Consider the following 12,358-nt stretch of genomic DNA (forward strand, 5'->3'; position numbering starts at 1 on the left):
AGCCTTGCAGCACACCCCAGTAAAAGCCTTGCAGGCAGAAGGCTGTGCTGCAGACCAGTGGGAGGGAGAGCAGGAGGAGGAACGACACAACACATTACAGCCAGGGAAAAGGATTCTGCATCAGGGATTATGTAATTTTTGACATGTCCTACATATCACGATCCAGTACCAGGGAGCTCACGCTGTGCCCTGCCACGTTAGCAGGGTTCACTTTAGACAGTTACTGTTAAATGACATTCCTGTCCTTTCGGAGCTTCTCCAATTTCATGTGTACCACGTCCTTCTGGGGCAGCTCCTCAGGTCCCGCGTGCTGCGTGGCACCAGGCTGGAGCCGCACACTGCATGTGCCCATGCCCAGGCAGTGCCAGGGGAAGCTGTTACCTCGTACTTCAGCTCCCTGCAGGAGGGAGGCTTATGGACAAGCCCTTCGCCCCACTGCAGACCAGCACCCATTAGGACGTGGTTTGCATTTAACTGCACCTCCGGAATAGGAATCCTCATTTGGGAAGTAAAATCCTTTGGCACTGTTACCAGACCAAACCCATCCCTGCTGGCTTTATGGCCCCTGATGGCTTTTCCACATTTCACATGGGACTGAGCTCTCAAATGCATTTTACAAACTTGACCAACTCCCTCCAGTATCTGCTGGGGTTCATTTTCCCACTGATATTTTGCTTATTCCAAATGAACTCCACACCTTTATCTTTTTTTTCCTCATTGTTTTTTTCTTTCAGCAGAGAAATGGGCAAGTGAAAGTGCATCACATGTACAGTCTGGGAAGAGCACAGAGGCAGCCAGGCAGCCATTGCGGGGGTTTGGCACCTTGCTCAGGAATGAGCACATGCAGGTAGAATGTTACTCCGCTGCTCCTGCTGAGCGCTCTGCAGTTCAGTCTCTGCTGAATCCCAAAGTCGAGCAAAAAGCAGCTGGTTAAGGTGGAATTTGAAAATCAGTCATAAGATAAACAGGTTGCAACATTAAGCACTCTCCAAGGGAAAAGCAGTGTGCAGCATATGTTCTTACTTTGGAAGATATTTAAAAAAAAAAAAAAAACAACTTTAATGGACTCTTCACTGGCTTATGGTAGCGGAGCTGTTAATTAATTAAATAACTATATGTGAATGGCATCCACTGGGAAAGAGCCTCACAGCTTCCAGATGCCAGTTATTGGCCCCATTACGGGCCTAAAACTATTACAGTAAATCATTACATGCTCCAAGATGAACTGGCACACTATTGCTGTGAGGAAGGATGGAGCTATTCTCACTTGTGCCATTTTGTGCCAGTTTTTATCTAGTGAGATTAATTAGTACTTTTAGAAGTGCAAGTCAGAGCTATAAAATATTAAAGGCTATTCCATCAATGGAGTGGAGACCTGCTTAAGAAAGGCTTTTAAAACTTTTGGATGTTCACGGGTAGATAGGAGTTGGAAGAGATAATGAACAACATCTGATTTAGATTTTTTTTTTAAGAAAGGTCAGATTTATAGCTAGTGGGACTGCACGAAGCCTCCTTTATGTACTATGGGAATACTCAGAGGAGGACATTAAAGTTTATCACTGAAGTTCAGGTGCCAGGTAAGCAAACAGTTTCTCAGGCCAAAACCAATCATTTAAGGCAGTTATTCCAAAAAGAAAATAAACCAAAAAGTATTAAATAACCTTTTAGCCTGGGTCCCCTGCTGGGAGGGGAACATTTTCTGACATTGGATGGCAGCCTAGAATCTATGATCTGGCCTAGAAATGGCTTTTTTTCTTCTTTTTTTAATTATTAAGCTATAAATTTTCACCCCAAATGACCACTATGGACCTTTCTGGTTTTTTTAGGCTGGGAGAGGGAAAACCACTGAGTCACCTACATCATCGCTTGCCCAGACAGAGCATCCTTTGAAAATCCTCTTGCCTGCTCTGTCTGTTCCGAAGCCCAAAAGCTGAGTACTGAAGAGGCACTTCAGGGACTGTTTATACAGTTTACCCAATAATTAGTTCTTAGAGACATTAATTCATGGATAGACACTTCCTCTGAGAAATTATTCCACAGCTGAAATTCCTCCCACAGCTGGACGAGGCAGGCTGAGCACATGGGGCTGGAGATTTTGCAGTCCCTCAGCCAGAGCTGGGGAGGAGCAGTGCCGAGGGACCTGCTGCTGACACTGTCCTCTTGCTCCAAGCCCTGCTCTGAACCACGTGCGAAATCTCTCGCCTGAACCTGAGTTCAAGCAGGGTTCAAGTGGGGCCAGAGAGACCAAGGGGGCTACAAGGAGCCACCTTTGCTGGTGCTGGTAACCAGCCCTCCCACACAGCCCTGCTGGGGCAGACTGAGAGATGCCATCACTGATAGGCCTCTGCTGCTTAACACTACAACCTGTTTGTCCAGAAGGACAGACAGGATCTCCCCTGGCTCAGTGGGAAAGCATCCCAGACTGTCCTGGAACAAAAAGCCTCCACACTGCCCCGGGACATGGACGAGGGGTGACCATGGGGCTGTGGGTGAAATGCAGCTCTGCTGCTCAGCCACATCACATCCAGGTCAACCTGGCTTGGAGGACAACATTCCTTCCCTACACCATGGTGTATAGGGCACAGGGTAAACCATGTGTCCAATAGCTCTCCAGCAAGGGTAGAAAAATCAGGTGTTGATTGCTTGGGGGAGAATCACAAGAGAATGGATATGTCAGGAAAACCAACCTCATCTCGCTGCTTCTCCTAAAGCAAAGGTAAGGCCACATTCACACAAATCCTACAGGGAAGTGGGACTTACTGTATGAGAAAAGCATGAGTGAGGGTTTGCTGACTAACTCCTAGTTAAAGGAAACAAATTGATTTATTATATGAGCATGACAAATTGAGACACCGATCTTCCAAGTCAGGCTGTGTGAGCAGTGTGTGTGTGTCCACGTGGCTCTGATACAGCCCAGTAAGGCTGACAGCTGGGACGTGTAGTTGCCAAACTGGGAATATTGCTGGCTCGATCGCAGGTTGGAAAGTTTGTGGTTATACTTTTGTGATGCGCCTGAGATTTGGGTAGGAGCCACGGGAGCTACGGCTCCTCTGCTGAGGCACAAGGACAGGCAGCTGCTTTGTCAGCCTTCCCCAGCGCGTGTGCTGGTAAGAAAGCACAGCCTTTTCTGTTTTTAAATGAAAACAAATTGCTTTCAGGACCTTGGATCTGAAGAGGGGAGTGTCATCATGTGTCCAACACAAACAAAAAACTGAGCTGAGCCAAGACCAGCCCAGTGCTTGTCTCCCATTCTCTGGCTGTAAACACAAGAGACTCCTCTTGGCTTGTGTGAGAGTGGGAGGGAATGCAATCACAAAGCAAAAAATGTTGTTTCTACTTGATAGTTTAACGTCATGTAGGCAGGAGTTGTGCTTTTCTACTGAGCACACTATTCTACTCCATGGAGTCTTTGAATGGCCTGTCCTTGTAGTAGAAAAAAATGAACTGAGAGAGGAAAAATACAGCTACATTTTTTCTGCAACACAGATACACTTTGTTGGATTTTTTCCTGAGTGCAACATATGTACCAAAAATACCAGTGTGGTCTTAATGCCATGAACACCATGACTGATGTATTTGGTGGGAAAGGGCTCCAAGTCACTGGGGCATGGAGAGTACAGGGGGATGGGGACAGAAGATGCTTAGATTGTGGATTTTGATCCAGAACGAGGTGAAAGGGAGTGCCAGTCATCACAGGCTGGGAACAGGACTGTGCTATGAGCCTGTGGATACCTCTACAGGCTTCGGAATCACAATGTGAGACAACAGCCACTGTCAGCATGGCCTGATGTCCTTCTCCAGCCACCACCACCTGGCTCTGCCTCTGCATGTGCTTTCCTACACCACAGTATTTTTTTCATGCCCCATGTTCTGAGCAATTTGGGAAAGAAATAGGAAAAAGGAAGAGAGCCATATATAATGATTGTAGAGTTAATGGTGGATTTCAAGTTCCTAGGTGGAGGAATAATGGATTAGTGTTGAAGTCTGGTTCAGTTATGTATGTTCTGGCAGACACAGCTGGAGGAAACCTTGAGGTGTAGATGAAAAGTCCATTTTCACTTTGTAAAGATGTATGCACACCCTTAACTTTAAAGGTATAAATTTTCCCGTTGACTTCCCTGGAACTATTCATGCATTAAACATATGCATGAGCCTTTCTAGAAATAGGGAATATAAATGAGGCTACCAAAATAGTTAGCCAGAAATACTTTCTGTACAATGGAATAGAAAAATTTACAAGAGGTGTGCACATAGGAGCCCTTAGGAACAGATAAATGTAGGCCACACTGTTAAAGGACAGAGCATGTTGCTTGTGTACGAGGGTGTTTCCAGCTACCTATAGAGCAGACTGGAGTGCAGTTTGCATTCGTTACGTTAATTAAGCAATTTACTGGAATTTAGCATGTGGCAGATTGGCAGGAGGCAAGTTTAACTTGGGTTGTGTGGCTGAGATCCTTTCATTGCGTTGACAACCTCAAGTCCTGCCAACAGAGAAGCACACTCAGTGCATTTCTGCTGGTGGCTTCTGTGCTAAGTCCAACTTAAACAATTCCATTGGGGCCTGACAAAGGGAATGGATAAAAATGAAAAGGACCTACATTACTTGAGAAGTCTGTTGTGGGCAAGATATCCTGAGTCTGTTCATAAGTAATGAATTTTCATTCAAGGAGTAGCTTCCCTGGGCTAGCAAGAATTCTGCTAGCTATTAGCCCATGATTATATTTTTAATATTCACATGGGAAATGTTTCTATTTTTAATGTCTGTAGCTGTTTCTTCACATTGTTTTTCTTGATAGGTTTATTGTCTAGGTTATGTTGTAGTCATCAGCATTTAAATCTACAGGTTGTTCTGGAGTTACCATGGCCTCTTTGGGAATGTCAGCTACACAAACTTCCAGCAAATAAGCAATATTGAGACTTGAACTTGTGGTTGGAGAACAACATGAACCCAGCCTACAGCACTATCAAAACCACTTGTTTGGTAAAGCTGCCCTATACCCAAGCCTTTTAGACCTGTGTTTGTTAAACCACCTTAAAACAGACCTTTAAGTTTTGCTGTTTTATGGCAGAAGCCTGGGCAAGTCACATCCTCAACCATTTTCTACGTTTCCTTTGATGAATTAAAAATGAATACTTGAACAAGACCATCAACTAGAAGTCTGCAAAAAAGCAATTCCTTATTCAGGAGTACTTAAGGCTTTTATGCAGTTTCACAGGATTGGGGGAGTTTGGGTCTTTGTATCAAGACTACACTCTGACCTCTCTTTTCTTCTGTATTCAAAACCTAATGTCACCCTGCCCAGGATTATCTGGATTTGCTTTTGCATATCAAGACCAATGAACTGGTTAGAAGGAAAGCTGTGGGGAAACAAGGCAAATCCAAAATGAGATGAGGCTCCAGTCTCTACTCCAGTTTCCACTTGTATTTATTCTGGTTTCCAGCAGGCTTCTTTTAGCTAAGACAGATTTACTGCTTGAGCTTTGGCACAGTGTTTCAGACAGGGAGGAGATCTGGGACAGGAGACCACAGTGTAAGAAAATGTACCTCCCATTCAGTTTTCATTAGACAAAAGGAATTCTCCATTGCCTTTGAATGTCCTCTTTCGTGCCATGATGGCTTTGCAAGATGAAATGCCTTCTATGTGTTGCTGTTGTTCACAAGAATTCTGGAGGCAGCTAAATACATGTTTTTGTCTGTGTATGAATTAATATTTTAGTGTTAGTACATCCTACCCCATAATTATACTGAATTAGTTTTGGAGAGTCTGAAAGCCTACCTGCTTCCCAAAAATAATGGTTTTGGCTTCAAATAAATGACAGGACAACAGTGACACTGAAATCATCCAGAGCAGAGAGTAGCCAGGACCAATTTTACATATTGGGAATTCAGCAGGTTTTGAACTTTTGCACTGGTATTTGATAATTTCTTATCATAACAGAAAGCACTTTTGTTTGTGTCACCTTTATTTTCCTAGAAGCTAAACCTTGCTCTTGGAGAAAACAGGCTGTAGGATCAAAAGATCTGGAAAACCAGCCTTCTTATTCTGTGTCTGCATTTTTATAATCTTCAAGCTCTAATTCAGCTGTGCTGTACATGTAAAAGCGCAAATTCAGAAGGAATAGTTCAAAGTTTGACTTTTGGCTTTCAGATCCTGCAGAATTTTCTTCATATCCAGTGAATTCATTTAAACACCTGTCTGCAATCCTGCCTGCTCTGTGTTCTAGCACTCCCTCCTACTTTTCCTATTGTCTGTGGTGTCTTTGATCAATCCATGAGTGGAACAACACTGTTAAGGGATGCACAGCCCAAACTGGAGTATAGTTTTAGTTCAAAAAATAAACCCAGAGAATGTCCTTTTCTTACCTTTGGGGTAGAATACCACACAAACTCTGTCTTACCAGAAAAGGAAGTACTGGGAAATTTTGTTTCCTAGAAGAGTTATTAGAAGCAGGAATAAAACCCAAACCAACATGAAAAGAAAAGCGTGTTTTGTAATCTTGACACTCTGTTAAGCTGCTCTTTCTTGTTAATATTTGGTTCATAGCCAGCACTGCCATGAGGGTTGGGTAAAGTGTCACTGAGACTGCTGGATGCAACCTCTGTCCTTCATTCAGAGCAGGAAAATGACTTGAGCTTCTTTACAAAACAGAAGTGACTACAACACAAAACACAGGCACGAGATCCCACCAGAGCAGAGCCATGAGCAGAACTATGGAATTTGATCAGAATGCAAGAAAGGGTTTCCTTTAGTGGTGTCTGTACTCCGTGACACTGATTGGGAGTCACTGGCACCACATGCGGGCATTGTGCTGCTCTAGAGAGGAGCAGAGCCGGCTCTCCCTGTGCCAGGAAGGATGCCAGGAGCAGTGTCCTGGTCCAGGAGCCATGCTGGACCTCCCAGCAGGTGTCTCCAGGTGATTCTCCTTTGGGCTGTGCTGCGGTGCTCAGTCACAGGGGTGAATTACTGACACTGGTGTGAGCTGATCTGCAACCAGCATAAGACCTGAGAATGTCAGAAATTCCCCTTTCCACCACTGAGAAAGGTTGATTTGCTACTGTGGCATGGTGAAAATCGGGCATATTAGGATTGCCCTTCTGAGTCCAGGGGGTCTCACTGACTCCTCTGCTGTGGTGGGAGATGGAATCTTTCCTGAGCATCCAGCAGCCAGCAGTGGATCATGGATACTCTCTGGCAGGCACCAGGCAGCTGAGGCCTGCCTGCCTCCAGCTAGCACTGACTGCTCCTTGATTTAACCACACCTGTGGGAGTGAAGGAAAGAGCTCAGCCAGTTGTTAGGATATGGACTTATGGAATCCCACAGGACATTTCCACAAAATTGACAACTGTGCTAGTAAGTACTTTTTTGTGTCTGCTCAAGGGACTGAAACGTCTAAGTTATTATCTGCAGCAGGGACTTCAGGCTTAATAGGCTCAGAGTGCTTGTGCAGGCCATACAATCAATGGGAAGGGGCATGTAGTGTCAGGCTGCAAGATTTGTTGTGAACAGGATTGCAGAATAATCATATTTGGAATGCTTCCATGGATTTTAAAGATGGTGAGTGAGCCCTTTCCTTTAACTACATGAGCTATTCAAATTCCTGGCTCCACTGGCTTCTGTAACTTCACTGCCTATGCAACTGGTCTGTAGCATTTGCTTAGGGGATTCAAAATATTTTTTTAAAGCATTTTTTTCTGATGGGTGAAAATACAAGCACCTTATAATTTCACAAAATTTTATTGTCAGAAAAGTGCCACTGATGCTTATGGTAATTGAAATGCAAGCAGTGGCAGTAGTATCACTGCAGAGCCACTAAGTTAAGGCATTAAAATAAAGGATAAGGGAAAGTTCAGCCATGACCTTGTAAGTGAATGCTCCTCATCATGGGCAAGACTGCTTAGCAGGGTGGAGACACGGTGGCCTGCCACCAGCTTCCTGCTTCCCAGAAGGGGTTGAACTGTGTCCCATTTCCAGCTAGAAGAAGCTGTGACAGGAGCTTCCAGTGGCAGTATGTGCTGTTCCACCAGGGCATGCTGATAGGAATTTGGAGGAGCAAAACAGCAGCTCTGGTGGTGTCTCCTCTCCAGCCAGGTTTTCCTCTTCAAGGTGGCCGCAGGCTGCTCCTGACACCCCCTGACCTTTTTAGAGTGTGCTGTTTCCAGCTAAGCCATTCTTTGCTACTATGGGCATTTTTCTACAGGCTCTGGAGAGAAATGGAGCCCTTTGCCTGCCAACTTTTGATGACCAAATGGCTCTCCCATTTCCCATACTTTAGCAAAGCCTTTAGGAATTTCCCAAACAGCCTCCCCTCTTCTCAACCCCTTCCCCTCTCACTTCCCTCCTTATAGAGATAGTGGGATGGAGACAGAATTGTCAGTGATGGGAGTCTGAGATGTGCCTCAGAGACAGCACTGCCCACCACAGCATGGTCTTCTCTATGAGCAGTGTGAGAGTGTACAGTACTTCTTAAGTCAAAATTCCTGTTGGAGAGTCTGTTCCTTGACCTTTGCCAAGCCACCTTTGAGGCCTTGACTTCTGTCTGCCACTGCAGGAACCTCACAGCCTTGCCTGGCCTCTTTTTGGAGCAATGGCCTAAAATCTTGTCTCTCTTATACTCAAACCCCAAGATTGCTTCTTTTTCCTATCTCCCCCACGGCTAGGAGGTCTTTAGCACAGGCCCAGCGAGATGTATGAGAAAGAAGCCTGGCAAAAGGTTTAAATTAACTCTAGTGGTTGTGCCAGCTCCTGCAGAATGAGTGCCAAGATCCAAACATGGCTGTTCACCAGCATTTGGCAAGGCGGTGACATCTTGTCACCGCTATCCTGGGGCACTGAGGCCCACACAGGTACAACGACCAGCTGGCTGGGGCAGGATGCAAAGCAGGGTGGGAAAGCACAGGGAAGAGTGCCAGGCCTTTCCAAAAGGAAGTCACAGCCCTGTTTCTTCAAAATCATCTACTCTAATGCGACATTACTCCTGACTGCCAGCAGAATCAAGCCTCCACAGCTATTTACCAGCTACACTGACGTGTCACACAGGTTCAAGCTTCCCTATCTGGGTAGCCCAGTCTGTGCTGGTAATAAAGAGTGTACATAAACTCTCAGCAAAGGAGAAAACTACTCACTTTCAGTGAAGCTTGGTCCTGCCACAGAAAGCTGCAAGAGTGCTTTGGAGCTAAGTGCTGACTGTTGGGAAGGCGCCTAGAGCTGGAGGGAAAAACCTCCAACATAAGAGGAAGTCTGTTTTTACATTTAATTCCTCCTGGATCCAGAAAAGCAGGGCTTTATATTTTCATTATAAATAAGCTATAAAGCATTTATACAGTGGAATCCATATGGCCAGGTGGGAACTACCTGCAGGTCATCTCTAGTCAACCTTCTCTTTGAAAGCATTACCATACCAGACACATCAGCGAACAGTTCATGGGCCCTTTTGTCGCATTCCACGTTATTCATAGCCCAGTGACACTCTGCTGTCTTCTCTCACACAGAAGGATGGCCAGACCTTTGATTTCAGAGACTGCTGCAGGGCATCAGTTCTCCATCCAGATCATGCACATGCATTGTACTGATGCTCCTTTCCCTGTCTGAAAATTTTTTCCATTGCCAAAATCTTCCAAGTCCTTCCAGTGTTTCCCCCTTTCTGAAACACATGGGTCCTGTGTTACTCTGTAATTGTTGGACACCTTGCACTTGTCTGCAGCTTTTATACAGGTGAGAATTCACTGCAACTTCCTACACTAGCTGGAGTTTGGTGCTGTGGCACAGCTTTCTCCTGAGATGGGTGGTAAGTTTGGCCTTGGTGATGGCAAAATGACATTGCCCATTGCCCCAGTGTGGTATCTGCATATCAAAAGTACAGTTGAATAAAGAGGTTCAAGAGACGTTTTACAAGAGCAGCCACAGAAAAGTAAAAAGTCATGTTCCTCTTCAGACACAGTCCAAACCTGCCGTACAGCTGCCATCAAAGTGGTTATTTCTTCTTCCTTTGTCCATTACTCTCCAGCAAAAATACAACTGCAGGTATGTTTCCACAAGAGAACATTTATCTTCTGCCATTTCCAAACTCCAGGGAAAATTAAGTTTCTGAGATTAGTTATAGAAGAAAAAGGAAACTTGAATTTTATGTGCAAGTACAAACTTAAACCAAGCAAACTCTTATTTGTATTTTATTTGCTCTGTAAAAAGTCTAGGAATACAAAGAACTTTTAACTGAATATAAAACTCAACATTTTCTTTCCATGTGTCCACAGAAATTTTAGTTTAGTTGAAAATAAATATAAAACCTGCAAAATACCTTAATTTGGTTTTGCTAAGAAGCTCTCTCATTATGAAAAGGATGGAGGAAAGGGTGAACTAGTTCCTCTTTACTTCAAGCTTGCTGCTTTAATTCCATGTTGCATATGAAGCAACAAACAAAAATTCTAAGGAATGTAAAAAGTTCCTGTGCCTACAAAAGCCTTAATAATACCACCCTGAGCTGAAGAACAATGGCACTGACATGAAAGGATTTTCATTTCTAAGAAATACCCGGCTAAATCAGAGTTCAGGAATACAAGCATTCCATGCTCTTCTGCAGGGCTGATTTAGCACAGACGTACTAACCCGAAACGTGCTTCCTGCCTGGGAGACTGAGCTGCAGCAGCTCAGGGCACCCCGGGTGAGACACTGGGCTGGAGACGGGGCAGTACCTCAGGTCTAGGTGAAAGAGGAGAATCTGCATTAAACAGAGTATTCCAGGTATAATGCCACATTTCATACGCTGTTCCTGGCTCACAAGGATCAGTTGCAGTCTCCACTAACTAAAATCGGTACAAAATTTTGCAAAAATTCTCCACTGAAGAAATGGCAAACCCCATTTTTAATACTCACAGAGCATTAAGGTACAAACAAAATTGCTGCTTCCCAGGTTCTTTATCAGTGCATCTTTCTGAGACTTGTATCCTAAAGGTTCATTTTTCCAAATGCCAGAGGATGAGGTCAGTGCACTCCCAGATTATGCACTGCCTATCCCTCCTGCAGTATTACAAGGACATGCAGATGCTCAGCACTTCAGAAATCCAGGCTTGCTATACAGCTAAAACAAATGTGCAGAGCATGAATATTACAATTACCAGAGAATTAAAAAAATCTGTCTGCATTCAAAGTAAAAATAAAACTGGGAAATTTCAAAATTTCCTGAGGTGCTCTTTTTGATCAACTAGAACTTTGGCTTCATTTTAGTTTAGGCATTTCTGTAATAGTACAATGCAAAATACAAACTACATTGTGAATAATATAAAAGCTTTTTTTCCAGACGGGAATGCCAGAACATATCCATTGTTTTTTTCTCTCAAGCAGATTCTTTAGCAAGTATGATTTTATGAAGAAGTTAATCATCAGTGGAGATGTATTCTCCAAATGGAAAGTGGGGCTGGTTTCTTTTTTTTCTAGTAGAAATTACATAGTCCTAGAATTTTCAGATTTTAAAGTGCTCTAGTTCTACTCTTCCCATTCTTTTTTACAAAAAAATCAATAATGCCCTTTATGATTATTTGTAGTAGAAGTGTCTACTCATGGTGAACCATCTAACTTGGGTCCACTAGGCTGAATGGTTGTTGTATGTTTTTTCATGGATTTGTGTACTTATGCAGGTTTTGAAATAAAATACATATTGGTGCTGATGGATTAAAAAGCACAAATGAAATGACATTCTATAAAATCATCAGCTCTGGGGAGATGTCGAAAAGGCAAAGTTCACTTGTATCAAAGAACTGATGGCATGAAGAAGCAATCAGATGGAAGGTTTAAAATGAGAAGGGGAAAAAAGGAAATTTTCCCATAGAAAGAATAATTAAACTGAACTCATGGTGAACAGACACGGTGGAACCCAAGAGGGTAACAGAACTATACACAGCTGTGATTCCAGACATACATTCAGCTTGAAAAAGCTGCTTCAGAAGTCAGGAAATTCAAAGGTAAGTGTCTCACAACAGTGGTTTTTAGGCATCTTCCTCAAAAAGATACTGAGTTAGATACTTCTTCTTAATATGCATTTTTGTTAATAATCTCTTCAATCTAAACTATAAAACGTGCTGTGCAACATGACTGAACAAACATCACTGTGAGAAATATTTCCTCCTTGTTTGAGTAATTTGAATTTGTAAGCTAATGTAAGTTTTTGTATTAAATAATGCACTGTGTGCAATTTTCTTTCTTGTAAAGCACTTTGAAGCTTTCAAAGGGCACTTCTAGGTTCATAAATAATGTGGTGTTCTTTGCCAGAACTGTAGGGCATTTCTCATAAGTTCTGAATCTTCTTTGCCAGAATTGCAACATGTGCATGCCAAATCCTGCACACAAATGTTCTACATGTGGC

The sequence above is a fragment of the Coloeus monedula genome (genome assembly GCF_965178545.1).
Source record: "Coloeus monedula genome assembly, chromosome: 1".
Taxonomy (NCBI): Eukaryota; Metazoa; Chordata; class Aves; order Passeriformes; family Corvidae; genus Coloeus; species Coloeus monedula.